The sequence below is a fragment of the Pristiophorus japonicus genome, chromosome 3 (assembly GCF_044704955.1).
Source record: "Pristiophorus japonicus isolate sPriJap1 chromosome 3, sPriJap1.hap1, whole genome shotgun sequence".
In the NCBI taxonomy this organism is placed as follows: domain Eukaryota; kingdom Metazoa; phylum Chordata; class Chondrichthyes; family Pristiophoridae; genus Pristiophorus; species Pristiophorus japonicus.
Window position 1 is genome coordinate 263,232,943 of NC_091979.1, and position 18,905 is coordinate 263,251,847.

Below are 18,905 nucleotides of genomic sequence, written 5' to 3' on the forward strand. Positions count from 1 at the left end.
AATGATGTAGACGAAGGAATTGAGTGTAAGATCTCCAAGTTTGCAGATGACACTAAGCTGGGTGGCAGTGCGAGCTGCGAGGAGGATGCTAAGAGGCTGCAGGGTGACTTGGACAGGTTAGGTGAGTGGGCAAATGCATGGCAGATGCAGTATAATGTGGATAAATGTGAGTTTATCCACTTTGGGGGCAAAAACAGAAAGGCAGATTATCTGAACGGTGAGAGATTAGTAAAAGGGGAGGTGCAACGAGACCTGGGTGTCATGGTACATCAGTCATTGAAGGTAGGTACAGCAGGCGGTGAAGAAAGCAAATGGCATGCTGGCCTTCATTGCGAGGGGATTTGAGTATAGGAGCAGGGAGGTCTTGCTGCAGTTGTACAGGGTCTTGGTGAAACAACACCTTGAGTATTGTCTGCAGTTTTGGTCTCCTAATCTGAGGAAGGATGTGCTTGCTATTGAGGGAGTGCAGCGAAGGTTCACCAGCCTGATTCCCGGGATGTCAGGACTGACATATGGGGAAAGATTGGATCGGCTAGGCTTATACTCACTGGAATTTAGAAGAATGAGAGGGGAGCTCAGAAACGTATAAAATTCTGACAGGACTGCACAAGTTAGATGCAGGAAGAATGTTCCTGATTTTGGCGAAATCCAGAACCAGGGGACACAGTCTAAGGATAAAGGGTAAGCCATAGAGGACCGAGATGAGGAGAAACTTTTTCACCGAGAGAGTTGTGAACCTGTGGAATTCTCTGCCACAGAAAGTTGTTGAGTCCAGTTCGTTGGACATATTCAAAAGGGAGTTAGATGTGGCCCTTACAGCTAAAGGGATCAGGGGGTATGGAGAGAAGGCTGGGGTGGGGTACTGAGGTTGAGTGATCAGCCATGATCATATTGAATGGCGGTGCAGGCTCGAAGGACCGAATGGCCTGCTCCTGCACCTATTTTCTATTTTTCTATGTAACTCTCCCAGTTGGGAAGTGCTCTAAATAGGCATATCCCGAGGACAATTTCTGCCGCTCGGGAACGTTTGCCTCTAAATTGGCAGTTGCTTGTAAATTTTCTTCAGTGAAAGACCAGGTTATCAAGGTCAGCAGAAACCAATAGGAAATAACTGGCTTGATTTCTATCTTTTTAAAATACTTGGTTTTAAAAAAAATCTTTACCACATCATCAACAACTTGTGATTAACTCAGAAAACCCGTGCCCCCTTCACCCTATTTCTTGATGGATCTAGTTGAGGGAACCAAGTCCTCTGACTTTTTTTCCACTTTTTCCACAGGCAAGAACGTGGGTTACAATGCTCAATCACTAGGCCCAAGAGTCTAGTGTTTAGAGGTTGGTGGAGGGGGACAATAAAACAGAACTGGTGCTGGCAGCAAGGGCCGGTGCGATGCCTCTCAAAGCATTAACACGCACAGGTCTCGGAAGAAAGAAAAACGATTTTTAAAAATTCTAATTTTACCATCAAGTCGAGGAAGCCTGCTGGGATTATTTTCCACCCCGATTTTGGCTAGTGAACCCATCTGCAGTATGTTAATGGCTGGAAATTCAGCTGAGGTCAGGGGGCATAACCACGGTGGGAGGATTTCTGGCATTGTTCGCAGTGAGTTGAATAATAAACTGTTTTAGAAAGACGCTGTTATACCATATGATGCAGACTGAATTATTTTGTTGCCAAGGTGTAGCTTACTGCCATCAAGGACATAAAGTGTAACTGCTAGTAAGTAAACACTAGGTGAGCTCAGAGTTCAATTGCTCTTCAGGCTGCAGGTCACAACCCCTTAACTTTACTCCTCTCATTTAAAAAAAAATGTATTTCTGGTAAGATCACTCAGAGGATACCAACAATCAGACTCTGACATCAAATAACTACTTTTATTTTTAAATGCTTTTGCCAACGTTGTTCAAAAGGGTGTAGACATTCCATCACCTGCATCATCGACTGCCATTGTTCCTTTAGCCTTTGAAAAAAAATACAACACAAAGTAGGCAAGGCGGGAAATGCTCGCAAGACTTACGGGTTGCGAAATTTCTGAGACTGGGAGGGGAGTGTGGCAACATACACCTGGCAGGCGAGTCAGAATTAGGAACGGTATCTAGTTCCAGTAGTTCTCCTCCCTTTTCTTAGCTTGTGAAATTCCACTGCTTTATGGTGATGACAGAAGAGGGGGCAGGACTGGCAGAATGAATTCACCACAAAGGGGCCCAGGAGCAGCACGGGCCAGCCCACACTGCGATCTATGGATAGTAGGAGCATGCGTGCGCACTAGGCCCGTGCAGCAGAGCTTGGTCTCCAGTCATCTTGGTTAACCCTTGCCACTGAATCAAGACCTAGCTCTGTCAAGCCCGTGTAGTGACTGGTGTGCAACGGCCACCCCACGTTAAAAAAATCCATGCACAGGCATCTTCCACCCTTCAGTATGTAGTTCGAGACCTAGAATGTCAGGTCCCTCATTGAAACACCTGTGACCTCATCCCTTTTTGGTGTGGAAGCGGGTCATCCTCGATACGAGGGACTGCCTGATACTATGCCTGTATCGTGTAGCAGGATAAGGTTCTGAAAAAGGTAGGGCCCAAAATGCCAGATTCCCAACGACAACTATAAAATTGAGGATGATTTTTTTAAAATTAAAGTTTCCACGTTTCTTCATCTGGAATTGGTTGCTCCCCAGACGGAACGGCGAGATGCCATTGAAAATTAATTGGCACCCTGGAAGGTAGATGGCCAGGGAATACTGAAAGTGGTGTGGGCACCTGCTCCCTCCATGCAAGTGACCCCAACCCTGGGATTTGGGATGCGGTCAGGGCCGAGGCAGACTGCTGCACTTCTAAGAGCAAAGTGAGCCCCTCAGAACTCCAGGCCTATTGTCACCAGTAATATTACACAGTTGTAGGTGGATAGAATTGTCATTCTGGAACACAATTGCATCTACGCAAGCAGCATTGAAGATAAGGAGCGCATATCAATACTGTTCTAGGTCTAAATGCGGTATAAATTACAAATAGTACATTTATATTTAATGCCAAAACACTTTCCGGGTGATTTTGTGTAGAATTTCTAGCTAACAATCTTGTTTAATATTAATTTTCATAAATCAACAAATGCTCATCATCACAATCTTGATCACTGCCACTTGAATATAAGTTAGTGTGCATTGCAGTATTTGTCTAAAGTCACACCTAGTCCAAATACCAGAAACAAACGACATATTGGTAGACTTTGCTTGGATATTAATAATTCGCCACATTTGCTAGATACCTGAAGAAAAAACAACTTTTTTCAATCAAATATTCCCCCATCTGAATGTTTAGGCACATCACCAATCCAAATTTTTTAAGTTCAGAGTTTAAAAAAAAAAATACATTTAAAGGATGTGGGCATTGCTGGCAAGGCCAGCATTTATTGCCCATCCCTAACTGTCTTGAGAAGGTGCTGGTGAGCCGCCTTCTTGAACTGCTGCAGTCCATGTGGTGAAGGTACTCCTACAGAGGGAGTTTCAGGATTTTTGACCCAGCGACTATGAAGGAACAGAAATATATTTCCAAGTCAGGATGATGTGTGACTTGGAGGGAAACGTGGAGGTGGTTGTGTTCCCATGGGCCTGCTGCACTTGTCCTTCTAGGTGCTAGAGGTCACGGGTTTGGGAGATGCTGCCTAAGAAGCCTTGGCGAGTTCGAGTTGCTGCAGTGCATCTTGTAGACGGTACACACTGCAGCCACGGTGCGCTGGTGGTGGAGGGAGTGAATGTTTAAGGTGGTAGACGGGGTGCCAATCAAGCGAGCTGCTTTGTTCTGAATGGTGTCGAGTTTCTTGAGTACTGTTGGAGCTGCACTTATCCAGGCAAGTGGAGAGTATTCCAACACACTCCTGACTTGTGCCTTGTAGATGGTGGAAAGACTTTGAAGGAGTGGGTTGATGCGGTCAGGACATGAGACACTCACTGTAGAATACCCAGTCTCTGACCTGCTCTTGTAGCCACAGTATTTATGTGGCTAGTCCAGTTAAGTTTCTGGTCAATAGTGACCCCCAGGATGTTGACGGTGGGGGATTAGATCATGGCAATGCCATTGAATATCAAGGGGTGGTGGTTAGACTCTCTCTTGTTGGAGATAGTCATTGCCTGGCACTTATGTGGTGCAAATGTTACTTGCCACTTAGTAGCCCAAGCCTGAATATCGATAAGGTCCTTCTGCAGGTGGGCATGGAAGTTGCGAATGGAACTGAACACTGTGCAATCATCAGCGAGCATCCCCACTTCTGACCTTATGAAACATAGAAAATAGGTGCAGGAGTAGGCCATTCGGCCCTTTGAGCCTGCACCACGATGGAGGGAAATTCATTGATGAAGCAACTGAAGATGCTTGGGTCTAAGATACTGCCCTGAGGAACTCCTGCAGGGATGTTCTGGGGCCGAGATGACTGGCCTCCGACAACCACAATGATCTTCCTTTGTGCTAGGTATGACTTCAGCCAGTAGAGAATTTTCCCCTGATTCCCATTGACTTAATTTTACTAGGGCTCCTTGATGCCACACTCGGTCAAATGCAGCATGTGTTCGTGCAAGGACCTGCACAGCAACTCTTTGTACAGACCTGAAATTGGTCCCAAACGTTTGAGAAACTCTTTGCTTGTGTTGATGTTTTACACAATGCTGTATGGAAACTTTTAAAAGTAGGACTGAGAAATAGGGTCAAAGTGTGCATTATTATTACGTATACTGTTGAGAACTTACACCACAACTCAGCAATTTTTAAAAATTGCTACATTTCTGTTTGGTTTTGGGTAGCACCAATGCAGGGGAGGAATAGTACTGCTTTGAAGGTCAGACAGCTCTACGATATGAATTAAAAATAATCACCTTACTAAGTTTTCAGATCTGCAAGCTGCCAAAAAATTCTTTAGAAGTAATTTCATAATTTTCTTACTCATCATATCAAAGACTTTTGTTTGGAGGGTTCTCTCATGGACAGCGTCTGCTCCATCTTCAATACTTTGGTTCTGTCTTCACGAAGGAAGACACAAATAACCTTCCGGAAGTTCTAGGGGACTGAGGGTCTAGTGAGAAGGAGGAACTGAAGGATGTCCTTAGTAGGCGGGAAATTGTTTTAGGGAAATTGATGGGATTGAAGGCCAATAAATGCCCGGGGCCTGATAGTCTGCATCCCAGAGTACTTAAGGAAGCGGCCCTAGAAATAGTGGATGCATTGGTGATCATTTTTCAACAGTCTATCGACTCTGGATCAGTTCCTATGGGCTGGAGGGTAGCTAATGTAACACCACTTTTTAAAAAAGGTGGGAGAGAGAAAACGGGTAATTATAGACCAGTTAGCCTGACATCAGTAGTGGGGAAAATGTTGGAATCAATTATTAAAAATGAAATAACGCATTTGGAAAGCAGTGACAGGATCGGTCCAAGTCAACATGGATTTATGAAAGGGAAATCATGCTTGATAAATCTTCTGGAATTTTTTGAGGATGTAACTAGTAGAGAGACAAGGGAGAACCAGTGGATGTGGTGTATTTGGTAACTTTCAAAAGGCTTTTGACAAGGTTCCACACAAGAGATTGGTGTGCAAAATTAAAACACATGGTATTGGGGTAATGTACTGACGTGGATAGAGAACTGGTTGGCAGACAGGAAGCAGAGAATCGGGATAAACAGGTCCTTTTCAGAATGGCAGGCAGTGACGAATGGGGTGCCGCAGGGCTCAGTGCTGGGACCCCAGCTCTTTATTATATACATTAATGATTTAGATGAAGGAATTGAGTGTAATATCTCCAAATTTGCAGATGATACTAAACTGGGTGGCGGTGTGAGCTGTGAGGAGGACGCTAAGAGGCTGCAGGGTGACTTGGGCAGGTTAGGTGAATGGACAAATGCATGGCAGATATGCAGTATAATGTGGATAAATGTGAGGTTATCCACTTTGGGGGCAAAAACACGAAGGCAGAATATTATCTGAATGGCGGCAGATTAGGAAAAGGGGAGGTGCAACGAGACCTGGGTGTCATGGTACATCAGTCATTGAAAGTTGGCATGCAGGTACAGCAGGTGGTGAAGAAGGCAAATGGTATGTTGGCCTTCATAGCTAGGGGTTTTGAGTATAGGAGCAGGGAGGTCTTACTGCAGTTGTACAGGGCCTTGGTGAGGCCTCATCTGGGATATTGTGTGCAGATTTGGTTTCCTAATCTGAGGAAGGACATTCTTGCTATTGAGGGAGTGCAGCAAAGTTTCACCAGACTGATTCGCGGGATGGCTGGACTGACATATGAGGAGAGACTGGATCGACTAGGCCTTTATTCACTGGAGTTTAGAAGGATGAGAGGGGATCTCATAGAAACATATAAAATTATGATGGGACTGGACAGGTTAAGTGCAGGAAGAATGTTTCCGATGTTGGGGAAGTCCAGAACCAACGGGCACAGTCTAAGGATAAGGGGTAAGCCATTTAGGACTGCGATGAGGAGAAACTTCTTCACTCAGAGAGTTGTTAACCTGTGGAATTCCCTACCACGGAGAGTTGTTGATGCCAGTTCATTGGATATATTCAAGCGGGAGTTAGATGTGGCCCTTACTGCTAAAGGGATCAAGGGGTATGGAGAGAAAGCAGGAAAGGGGTACTGAGGTGAATGGTCAGCCATGATCTTATTGAATGGTGGTGCAGACTCGAAGGGCCGAATGGCCTACTCCTGCACCTATTTTCTATGTTTCTATGTTTCAAATGACAATTGTAGCCTTAGTATATCTGTGGATAATCTGAATAGTCACTGGGCCACGCTGCTGCTGTTGGGAATGGCATCTCCCACCTCTCTTTCAGATTTCATCACCAGAGTTAAGTTTTTTAATCTCCCCAGTGAAGTTCTCTCCTAACATTCCCAAGCCGCATTAAAAATCTTGGGCACTTCCCCTTGACATAAAAGTGCATGATCCAAAATCATGACAAGATTGAACATTCAAACTAGCAGTGTAAACATTTAGGGGGTAAAATTCCGTCACGCCCCATTTGGGAGCGGTAACATCTGAGAGGCGGGACATTTTGCACCTTGCACAGAAGTCCCGCCCTGCTCAAAGCATTCGGGTTACCGCCTCTGAAAAGAAGTGGAGCGCAAAATAATGCACTCCACTCCCTTTGTGGGGCGGTAAGGTGGCGGACGGATCGGGAGCAAGGCACAGATCTACGCACTGGGCCGCATAGCGCTGCCGCATAGGAGGGGCTCTTCCCTTCATTAAAGGGAAGGGCCCAAGCTGCAAACTCTGCAGGGATGAAACAAGCCTCCTTGGACCACCAAGGAGCAGGGGTGAGGTACCAACAGCCCGGCACTCAAGTAGAATGTCGGGCTGAACGATCATGGCACAGATCCCGTGATTGAAGCGCCAACAGGGCGCAGAAGAAATTCGACATGTTTTAAAAAAAAATGGTTGCCACCTCCCCTTTAAGTAGCGCCCTGCAAGCAGCCTGCAGCCCAGTTCACGTCCCCTGAAACTGTCGCTGGCATCGCCCGGTTCAGCTTCAGGGGATGCTCCCCAATTCTTGTTCCGGACGATAACGGGGTGCTGCGCACGGTGATGACGTAGTCAGCGCCGATGCAGCAGAGTAGGGCATTATGGTTTACTGCTGCTGCTAAACGCCTGTGGAATTTAACAGGAGTTGTGAGTGGCGCCACGCCTGGGTGAAAAGTCATTTCCTTTCCGTTCCGTTTGCGCCCCTCCAATTTCTAGGCCTTAGTGCTGCATTCCGAAAAGAGAAAAGGGGATAAAAAGGATTTTTCTAAGACAGAGTTCAGAAGCACAAAGGGGAAAACTAATTCGGAATATCCCAAGTTCCAGATTGACACTATCTTGGGTATTTTTTATTAATTTTCTCCTGCATGTAATTTCCTGCTTATTGTCAAGCATGCCAATTTCAAATTCTGCTGGCATAAAAACAAGTGATTGAGAGTCTGGCCACGATAAATGGGTTCAACAAGGAACTACCTGAAGTTAACCTTGGAACCCATTCAGAACCGGTTTGTCCCGATACTGCACAGGAGCAGCCAAAAGCAGAAAATAATGCCGTGTGTCACTGCATGGCCAAAGTTGTGCAGTTTCTCACTGAAAATACTCAGTTTATTAAATACTCAGATTTATTTCTGGGCACATCATAATCATCAACAGTTCAATCTTTTGAAAGGATGCATAATATAATATTGTATGGTATGTGCTTACATTAGTGTGCAATGTAAATCCATTAAAGTATAAATAAATATTATTCCTTTAGTATTGCTGTAAAGGAAGTGTAAGTACCCAAGGTTAGCAGATAAAAGATGGAGGTGGATCAATGGCCCATGTCCAACAACCAGGTAAAAATTAGTTCAGTAACAAAATTCACTTGGAAAGACTTAAGACAAACAGAAAAGTCTTGTGGAGAACTGGGAACCCGAATTTTCCACCTCAAATGAACAGAACATTACCCCATTTTTGGCTCCACCACAGTGTGGCAAGGTTTTTTGCTACTTATAATACTGCACAAATTGCACTCAACTATTGCCAATATATACTGGCCCTGAATTTGCGATGGGAGGTGTACCAGAAGGATATGCCACTGAACCAAAAAAAAAATTCCGGAATTACCTGGTGTCTCTGGGCTTCGGACTCTTGCGGTCCTGCAGGTGTAGACTTGTGTAAAGGCCCACAGAGCCCAGAGGAACAGGCGGTTTGCAATCGTCCTTGGCATCATGTGGGCCAGGCCAACCAATCAAAAAGGGGGATGCTGATGGGGATTCTATTTACATATGGAATCCCCATAAGCACAATAGAAATCACCTAATAAATAAGAATTCACACCACTTAAATAAAAGTAAATGGGCATATGTTCAAAATTAATTAAAAGACCCTTTAATTAAGCATTTAAAATAAATTACATTTTTCAAAAAATAAATGTAAACATTTTAAAATGGGCCAAAATTTACCTAAACAAATTTTAAATGTGTGTGAATGTTTAAATCATTTAAAAAGTTTTATTTTAACATTTATTTTAATCCTTATGCTGACAAAAGGCGGCCTTACGCCTGTTTTTACCTGCCATAAGGGTTTCGTGGGCAGTAGTTGGGCAAATAGCCCAAATCTGCGCCAGGGAAAGTGACTTTGTAACGGATCTGTCCAAGCAAAACTTGACAGATTGCAAGTTCCGAGTTTTCGTGCATGTGCAGCGCATGCGATAACCCAGAACTTGCGGGCCATTCTGAAGGCTTCCAACAGCTTACGCTATGCACACGCTGTCAAAAGCACCGTAATTTCAGGCCCATATGTATTTTTTTTTATTCGTTCATTGGATGTGGGCATCGCTGGCAAGGCCATCATTTATTGCCCATCCCCAATTGTAGAAGGTTGTGGTGAGCTGCCTTCCTGAACCGCTGCAGTCCGTGTGGTGAAGGTACTCCCACAGTGCTGTTGGGAAGGGAGTTTCAGAATTTTGACCCAGCGACGATGAAGGAACGGCGATATATTTCCAAGTCAGGATGGTGTATGACTTGGAGGGGAACTTGGAGGTGGTGGTGTTCCCATGCACCTGCTGACCTTGTCCTTCCAGGTGGTAGAGGTCCCGGGTTTGGAAGGTGTTGTCAAAGAGGTCTTGATGAGTTGCTGCAGTGCATCTTGTAGATGGTACACACTGCAGCCAAGGTGCACTGATGGTGGAGGGATTGAATGTTTATGTTGAATGTGGATGTGGTGCTAATCAAGTGGGCTGCTTTGTCCTTAATGGTGTTCAGCTTCTTGAGTGTTGTTGGAGCTGTTTTCATCCAGGCAAGTATTCGATCACACTCCTATCTAGTGCTTGTAGATGGTGGAAAGGCTTTGGGAGACACTCGCTGCAGAATACCCAGCCTCTGTCCTACTTTTGTGGCCACAGTTTTTAATGTGGCTGGCCCAGTTAAGTTTCTGGTCAATGGTGACTCCCAGGATGTTGATGGTGGGAGATTCAGCGATGGTAATTGTTATGTATGCAACCCTATGTAACCAGCATTCTACCACCACCAGAGGGTGTATCTGTTGGGAGTCCCAAGGGATCCCAGCATCCCTTGGGAGCACTGTATATAAGCAGGCCTCCCATGCTGTACCAGCACTCTGGAGTTAGAATAAAGAGACCAAGGTCACACTTACATCTACAGTACTCAGTCACATTGCTTTATTAGAGACATAACAACTGGTGACGAGATAACGAACCATCACATGAAAATGCAGAGAACTGTTGATATCCTGGAGAAATTCTCAGAAGGGGACGATTGGGAGGCCTTCGTGGAGCGACTCGACCAATACTTTATGGCCAATGAGCTGGAAGGGAGTGTGAACACTGTCAAACGAAGGGCGATCCTCCTCACCGTCTGTGGGGCAACAACCTATGGCCTCATGAAGAATCTTCTTGCTCCAACAACCAAATCGTTTGAAGAACTGTGTACGCTGGTCCGGGAGCATCTAAATCTGAAGGAGAGCGTTCTGATGGCAAGGTATCGATTTTACACATGTCAACTGTCTGAAGGCCAGGAAGTGGCGAGCTACGTCGCCGGGGTAAGGCGGCATATGCAGGACATTGCGAATTCGATGGATTCCTGGAGCAAATGCTAAGAGACTTATTTGTGCTTGGCATTAGCCATGAGGTTATCGTTCGCAAACTATTGACTGTTGAAACACCGAACCCGAGCAAAGCCATAATGATAGCCAGGGCATTTATGTCCACCAGCGATAACACCAAACAAATTTCGAAGCATAAAAATGCTTTGGCAAGTACTGTACACGAAGTAACGTCGTTTTCAGGCAGGAATGCATATGACAGAACATACACGCCTGCAGCTGCATGACCTCAGATGACTCGGAGTCCGCCATCGAGCGTGAATGCGAGGCAATTAACACCTTGTTGGCACTGCGGAGGTGATCATCGAGCCCTTCAATGCCGCTTCAAACACGATGCGTGCAAAGGCGAGCTGCAAACCACCACGTTACAGAGGAAGACCGATCCATGGCGGATCAAACTGAACGAGAGACTCAAACCCAGGAGGCAGAAGTGGACGGGTTACACACCTGCAACACGAAATGTCCACCGATCATGTTAAAATTTGAACAGAACGGAATTCCAGTATCCATGGAATTGGACACGGGCGCGAGTCAGTCCATCATGAGCAAAAAGCGCCTTCAACAGGCTGTGGTGCAACAAGGCACACAGGCCAAAGCTGAGCCCCATTCATACCAAGCTGAGAACTTACACTAAAGAGCTGATCCCTGTAATTGGCAGCGCAGCAGTAAAAGTTTCCTAAGATGGAGCAGTACACGGAACTACCACTATGGATTGTACCAGGAGATGGCCCCACACTGTTCGGCAGAAGCTGGCTGGGAAAAATCTGCTGGAACTGGGACGACATCCAAGCACTTTCGTCCATTGCCGAGCCTCATGTGCCCAGGTTCTGAGCAAGTTTCTGTCGTTGTTTGAGCCAGGCATCGGAAATTTCTTTGGGGCGAAGGTGCAGATCCACTTGATTCCCGGTACATGACCCATCCACCACAAGGCATGTGCGGTGCCATACATGATGCGAGAGAAAGAGGAGATCGAGCTGGACAGGCTGCAACGAGAGGGCATCATCGCGCCGGTGGAGTTCAACGAGTGGGCCAGGCCGATTGTTCCGGTTCTCAAGGGAGATGGCATAGTCAGAATTTGTGGGGACTATAAAGTAACGATTAACCATTTTTCGCTGCAGGACCAGTACCCGCTATCCAAGGCAGACGACCTATTTGTGACGCTGGTAGGAGGGAAGACGTTCACCAAGTTGGACCTGACCTCGGCCTACATGACGCAGGAGCTATCCTCAAAAGGCCTCACCTGCATCAACACGCACAAAGGTCTGTTCATCTACAATAGATGCCCGTTTGAGATTCGATCGGTCGCGGCTATTTTTCCAAAGGAACATGGAAAGTCTGCTAAAGTCAGTTCCGCGCACCGTGGTTTTCCAGGACGACATATTGATCACAGGTCAGGAAACCATCGAACACTTGAAGAACCTGGAAGAGGTTCTAAGTCGGCTAGATCGTGTGGGACTCAGGTTTAAATGCTAGAAGTGTGTTTTCCTGGCACCAGAGGTCGAGTTCTTAGGGATAAGAACCGCGGCAGACGGCATCGGACCCGCCGGCGCCAAGACGGAGGCCATCACGAACACGCCGAGACCACAGAACGTGACGGAGCTGCGGTCGTTCCTGGGACTCAATTATTTTGGTAATTTCCTACCCGGGTTAAGCACCTTGCTACAACCTCTACACGTGTTGCTACATAAGGGAGATGACTGGGTATAGAGGAAATCACAAGAGACTGCTTTTGAGAAAGCCAAAAATCTGTTATGTTTCAACAAACTACTTACTCTGTATGACCCATGTAAACGTTTAGTGCCTGCTTGCGATGAGTCTTCGTACAGGGTCGGGTGTGTGTTACAACAAGCAAACGAATCGTGAACATTGCAACCAGTCACTTATGCGTCCAAGAATTTGTCCAAGGCCGAAAGGGCCTACAGTATGATTGAAAAAGAAGCTCTGGCATGTGTTTACAGGGTGAAAAAAATGCACCAGTATCTGCTTGGGCTTAATTTCGAGTTAGAAACTGACCATAAGCCGCTCATATCGCTATTCTCAGAAAACAAAGGTCTTAATACCAATGCTTCTGCTCGCATCCAAAGATGGGCGCTCACGCTGTCTGCATACAACTATGTAATTAGCAACAGGCCAGGAACAGAGAACTGCGCTGATGCTCTCAGTCGGCTACCATTGCCCATCACCGGGGTGGAAATGGCACAGCCTGCAGACTTGCTCTTGGTGATGGATGCATTTGAAAACGAAAAGTCAACAGTTACGGCCCGCCAGATCAGGACCTGGACCAGCCAGGATCCTTTACTGTCCCTTGTAAAAAAAAAAACTGTGTCCTCCATGGGAGCTGGTCCAGCGTCCCAGCAGAGATGCATGAAGAGATCAAGCCATTCCAGCTGCACAAAGACGAAATGTCCATTCAGGCGGACTGTCTTTTGTGGGGTAATCGTGTGGTTTTGCCTAAGAAAGGCAGGGAAACGTTTATACGCAACCTACACAGTACCCACCCAGGCATAGTAATGATGAAAGCTATAGCCAGATCCCATGTGTGGTGGCCCGGCATTGACTCAGATTTGGAGTCTTGCGTGCGCCAATGTAACACTTGCTCTCAAGTGAGCAATGCACCCAGGGAGGCACCACTAAGTTTGTGGTCATGACCCTCCAAACCGTGGTCTAGGATCCACGTTGACTTCGCTGGCCCGTCTCTAGGCAAAATGTTCTTGGTTGTTGTGGATGCTTGTTCAAAATGGATTGAGTGTGTAATAATGTCTGTAAGCACGTCCACTGCCACCATCGAAAACCTACGAGCCATGTTTGCCATGCACGGCCTGCCTGATGTCCTTGTCAGCGACAATGGGCCATGCTTCACCAACGCTGAATTCAAGGAATTCATGACCCACAATGGGATCAAGCACGTCACATCTGCCCCGCTCAAGCCCATATCCAACGGTCAGGCAGAACGGGCAGTCCAAACTATCAAGCAAAGCTTGAAACGCGTGTCGGAAGGCTCCCTGCAGACCCGCCTGTCCAGAGTCCTGCTCAGCTACCGTAACAGACCCAACTTGCTCACCGGAGTTTCCCCTGCCGAACTGCTCATGAAAAGGCCACTCAAAACAAGGCTCTCTCTAGTCCACCCTGTCGAGGGCAGGCAGCATCAACAAAGCATGAACCATGATCGCGCAAATTTGTCAGGAGATATTGAAGTCAATGACCTTGTAATTATACTCAACTGTGGACATGGTCCCAAATGGTTTGTTGGCATTGTCATAGCCAAAGACGGGCGTTTCAGGTCAAACTCGCAAATGGACTAACTTGCAGAAAGTATTTGGACCAAACCAAATTGCGGTTCAGACAGACACGAGCAACCTGAAGAGGACACCACCAACTTCAACCCTCCGACACACACACGTGGCAACCGACATCACGGTTGACCACGAAGCTGGACTCATCATCCCCAGCAGCCCAGCAACGTCAGCTGCGCAGCAGCCCAGCAAAGGCCCAACCAACTCACCCACACCCGTGTTTGTACCACGACGATCGACTAGGGAGCGGAAAGCCCCAGATCGTCTCACCCTGTAAATAAGTATACTATTGACTTTGGGAGGGATGTTGTGTAACCAGCATTCTACCGCCACCAGAGGGCGTATCTGTTGGAGTCCCAAGGGATCCCAGCATCTCTTGGGAGCACTGTATAGAAGCAGGCCTCCCATGCTGTACCAGCACTCTGGAGTTAGAATAAAAGAGACCAAGGTCACACTTATTCACGTCTACAGTATTCAGTCACATTGCTTTATTAGAGACATAACAGTAATCCTATTGAATGTCAAGGGGTGGTGGTTAGATGCTCTCTTGTTGGAGATAGTCATTGCCTGGCACTTGCGTGGTACGAATGTTACTTGCCACTTATCAGCCCAAGCCAGAGTGTCATCCAGGTCTTGCTGCATATGGACATGGACTGCTTCATTATCGGAGGAGGTGCGAATGGAACTGAACACTGCAATCATCAACGAACATCCCCACTTCTGACCTTATGATGAAGGGAAGATCATTGATGAAGCAACTGAAGATGCTTCGGCCTAGGAGACTGCCCTGAGGAACTCCAGCAGCAATGTCCTGGTGCTGAGATGATTGGCCTCCAATAACCACAACCATCTTCCTTTGTGCTCGGTATGACTCCAGCCAGTGGAGACTTTACCCCCTGAATACTACTGACTTCAGTTTTACTAGAGCTCCTTGATGCCACATTAGGTCAAATGCTGTCTAGATGTCAAAGGCAGTTACTCTCACCTCATCTCTGGAATTTAGCTCTTTTGTCCATGTTTGGACCAAGGCTGTAATGAGGTCTGGAGCAGAGTAGTCTTGGCTTAACCCAAACTGAGCCTCGGTGAGCAGGTTATTGGTGAGTAAGTGCCGCTTGATAGCACTGTCGATGCCACCTTCCATCACTTTGCTGATAATTGAGAGTAAACCGGTGGGGCGCTAATTGGCCGGATTGGATTTGTCCTTTTTTTGACAGGACATACCTGGACAGTTTTCCACATTGTCGGGTAGATGCCAGTCTTGTAGCTGTACTGGAACAGCTTGGCTAGAGATATGGATAGTTCTGGAGCACAGGTCTTCGGCACGACAGCCAGGATGTTGTTGGGGCCCATAGCCTTTACTGTATCCAGTCTGTTTAGCCGTTTCTTGATATCACGTGGTGTTAATCGAATTGGCTAAAGATTAACGTTCTCTCTAATTTTTATGTTTGGTGTGCAGTCCCTTTAAATTTGCTGCGTGGTATCTTTTCCCTCGGAACAGCTGGTGAGTGGCTTGCGTGGGAACTCCCGATTGCTGCATGGCCACACGGCCACGCAGATTAGGGGGAACGTTACTAAAGACTGGCTTCTGTGATGGTGAGGATCTCAGGAGGAGGCCAAGATGGATCATCCACTCGGCACTGCTGGCTGAAGATGGTTGCAAATGCATCAGCCTTGTCTTTTGCACTCACCTGCTGGGCTCCACCATCATTTAGGATGGGGGATATCCCTGGAGCTTCCTCCTCCCGTTAGTTGTTTAATGGTCCACCACCATTCATGACTGGATGTGGCAGGACTGTAGAGCTTTGATCAGATTCTTTGGTTGTGGGATCGCTTAGCTCTGTCTATAGCATGCTGTTTCCGTTGTTTAGTATATATGTGCATTGCAATTGTGTATAATGCAAATCCTTTAAAGTATAAGAAAATATTATTGCTTGATTATAACATTTATTGCTTTTTAAGAAACCGTATGCTTTTTAAATGGTTCAAATGTCCACAGTATTGGTTGGTTTATTTTTTCTTTTTATATAATCCTTTAGTTGTTACCCCCTACTCTTTGCTTACTGCTCTCCAACCATCTCGATCCATTGTGTCCACTCCTTAATTCAATGTGCCATTAATTTTGTCACAAGTTTCTTATGCTGCTTTTTGAAAATCCATAAAACTATACCCACTGTTTTTCTTTTATTCGCTGTACAACCCGTCAGCAAGTTAATACAGCAATTACAGATTTTGTGACGACAGAAAATATTTTTAGACTGTTTAACATTGAGTGGATAAAAAAAGTCCCTGAAACTTAATTTTACTTTAGGCAGGGAATTGATCCACCCCATTGTCTTTCTCCAGTTTTAGAAACCTGAGTTGCTCAGTTTGTCTCTGCACTAAAGAATAAAAAGGAGGGGAGAAATTTTAGGTGTAAACTGGAACAAAAACCCTCCAAAAAGCTATTAAACTACAGTGGAATACCCCCACACTGAAGTTGAAATAACCATTGGAAAAACATCAAGGTCTAGAAATTCGTCTTGGGCAGTGGCGAAAACCGGGCGGTATCGGATTGGCTGCCGGCTATACATAGCGCCTGAGATTCAGTCCCATTGACTGTGATGGAACTAAATTATCAGGCACCGAGTATAACAGGCGGTCTATCCGCCTCCACCCAATTTTCACCACCGCCCGAGATGAATTTCGAGGCCCAAATCTTTAAATATGAAAAAACCTTGCCATTCAAATATTGAGAATGTGGTAGGAAAACTTCTGGACTTGATATGTGAAGTCATGTTAGAGAAACTATTAGAATGCTTTTTTTTTAATAATACCTCACTACACTGCCTATAGCAAAAAAAATACTGGCCTGGAAATTGCGGTCGAGGCATTCCTCCAGAGTACGCCTCCGACCAGTGAAACATTTACGAATTTACCTCTTGGCATCCAGGCTGCGAAGAGTTGCCATCTCGGGCCTCCGTAAAGGCCCATGGATCCCAGGGACGTAGGAAGTGTCCCTGGGATCACGTGGACCAGGTCATCCAATGACAAAGGAGGATTCGGTTGCAATCATTTACAAAGAGAATTGCATAATGATATGCAATGGAATCCCCAAATAATTATACAATGTACAGAATTCGATCAATTATAAAATGTACTGAATTGCAATTTTATTCATAAGTCCCTTCATTGCACCAACCTCAATAAAAATGTAATTATTTGATAAATCTTAATCCGAGCCAATATTTCCATAAACTCATTTAAAGTGGATGTGCATCATTTTGGATTTTGAAAGGTTTTATTTAAGCCTTATATATACCCTCACACTGATAAAAGGTGGCATAGGGTCTGTCTTCAAGAGCTGCATGGGCAGTTACTGGACAGTACTGCAATACTATATTTGAGTGGGTTCGGATGATCTGTCAAGGCAGATCGCAAGTTCCGGATTTCGCGCATATGGAAACCTGCAATTTCCGGGGCTTTTCAAAGGGAATACGATGGCATGTTGTACTCTGAAAGTGCAATGTCGAAGACACGGCAATTTCAGGTCCAATGTACAGCTCTATGACAAAGAGCTGACTTATGAAAACTGATTGAAGCATTCTCAATCATGGATATGTGTTTTGCTGGGAGCTCAGACTAGGAACACCTCAATGCCTGTTATGCTGCTGCAGGCGCACTTGAGTGGTTAAATCTCTTCAGTTTCGGTGTTGGGAATCTAACAGTCGTACTAGTAGAAATATGATACAGCGTTAAGAGTTAGGGTAACTTTATTTGGGGGAAAAGGCTTACTTTATTGAAATGGAGAGCTTATTTTGGGGATAGAGATCGTGCATTGGGATGAATTCACCAGAGGCATATCTGCTGATACGAGAGGAATCATACTACACGTCCTCACTTACCAGTCAGGTCACATTGTTTACGTTGCTTGCCAGCTTGCCAACTTAAATAAAACTATGCATTAGGGCATTTTAATTCAACAGGGAGCAACACAGAGATATGCATAATATTTGTATAGTTATCTGGAGTCAGTATGACAAAAAAAAAAAACCTTAAACATCTCAGGAATGAAATAACTGCACAACTTCCTGCTTGCTAATTGTCCACTTACGGTAACACATCTTCACTTTAGCATATGCAAATATGTCAGTTTGAAGCATGCAGCTTTTTAGCCAACCAAAGACACACCCAGCAACAATCACCCAATGCATAGCTGGCACCTTATAATTTGAATGAGGGCACAAGTACATTTTATAACTTTAACGGGCTGCAAAAAATTCTCTTTATAACCCATTTTACTTAAGCATATCATTCAAATATTTCTGTATGTACATTTCGGTACGTACATTCCCAATAAAACACAAGAAATTAAAGATTGAATCTCAAAGTCGGTTAACACAGTGAGCCAAAAATTGCTGTCAGAGCAGATGCCACCGAACAAATTTTTGTTCAGGAAAGTACCCGGTGGTCCCAGACGAACAAACACTTCCGGTCCGAGGCCTAGATGCACAGCCCAGCACAGAGGCCCATGCATCCCAGGAACGTAAGCGCATCCTGGGATCACGTGGGCCTGGACCACCAATCACAATGTAATATTCTCATTAATAATTACAGTGAGTTCCATTTGTATGAGCTCACATTATCAATGAAAATACCCCCAAAAAACAGAAATAACACAAATTAAAAAAATACCTCACATATTTAAAATGAACTGAAATTGAATGTTTTAGGAAAAAAAAAATTTTTTTGAAAATGTTTTAATCGGATTAAAAATAAACTTACCTTAATGGACAGGGTTTTTAATATAAAAATTAGTGATAAAATTAAATTTTCCTACCTTTTAAAACTCTTAGGCTGGTCAAAGCAGGCCTTATGCCTGCTGTTACCGGGCTTAAGAGTTTTAAGGACATTCGCTGGGCAAGAGTTGGGCAAACAGCCTAAATGTCCGCCCACGGAGGCCCTTTACTTTCATATGTGTTGGATCTGTCAAAAGACATTTGACAATTATCAAGTGCTGGATTTC

General features: G+C 45.3%; 1 protein-coding gene across 3 annotated transcripts in view; it reads right to left on the bottom strand.

Moving 5' to 3' along the window:
• The window catches only part of casp7 (caspase 7, apoptosis-related cysteine peptidase), a 153,293-nt gene that overhangs the window by 20,607 nt on the left and 113,781 nt on the right, over positions 1–18,905 (bottom strand). The window lies entirely within an intron of this gene.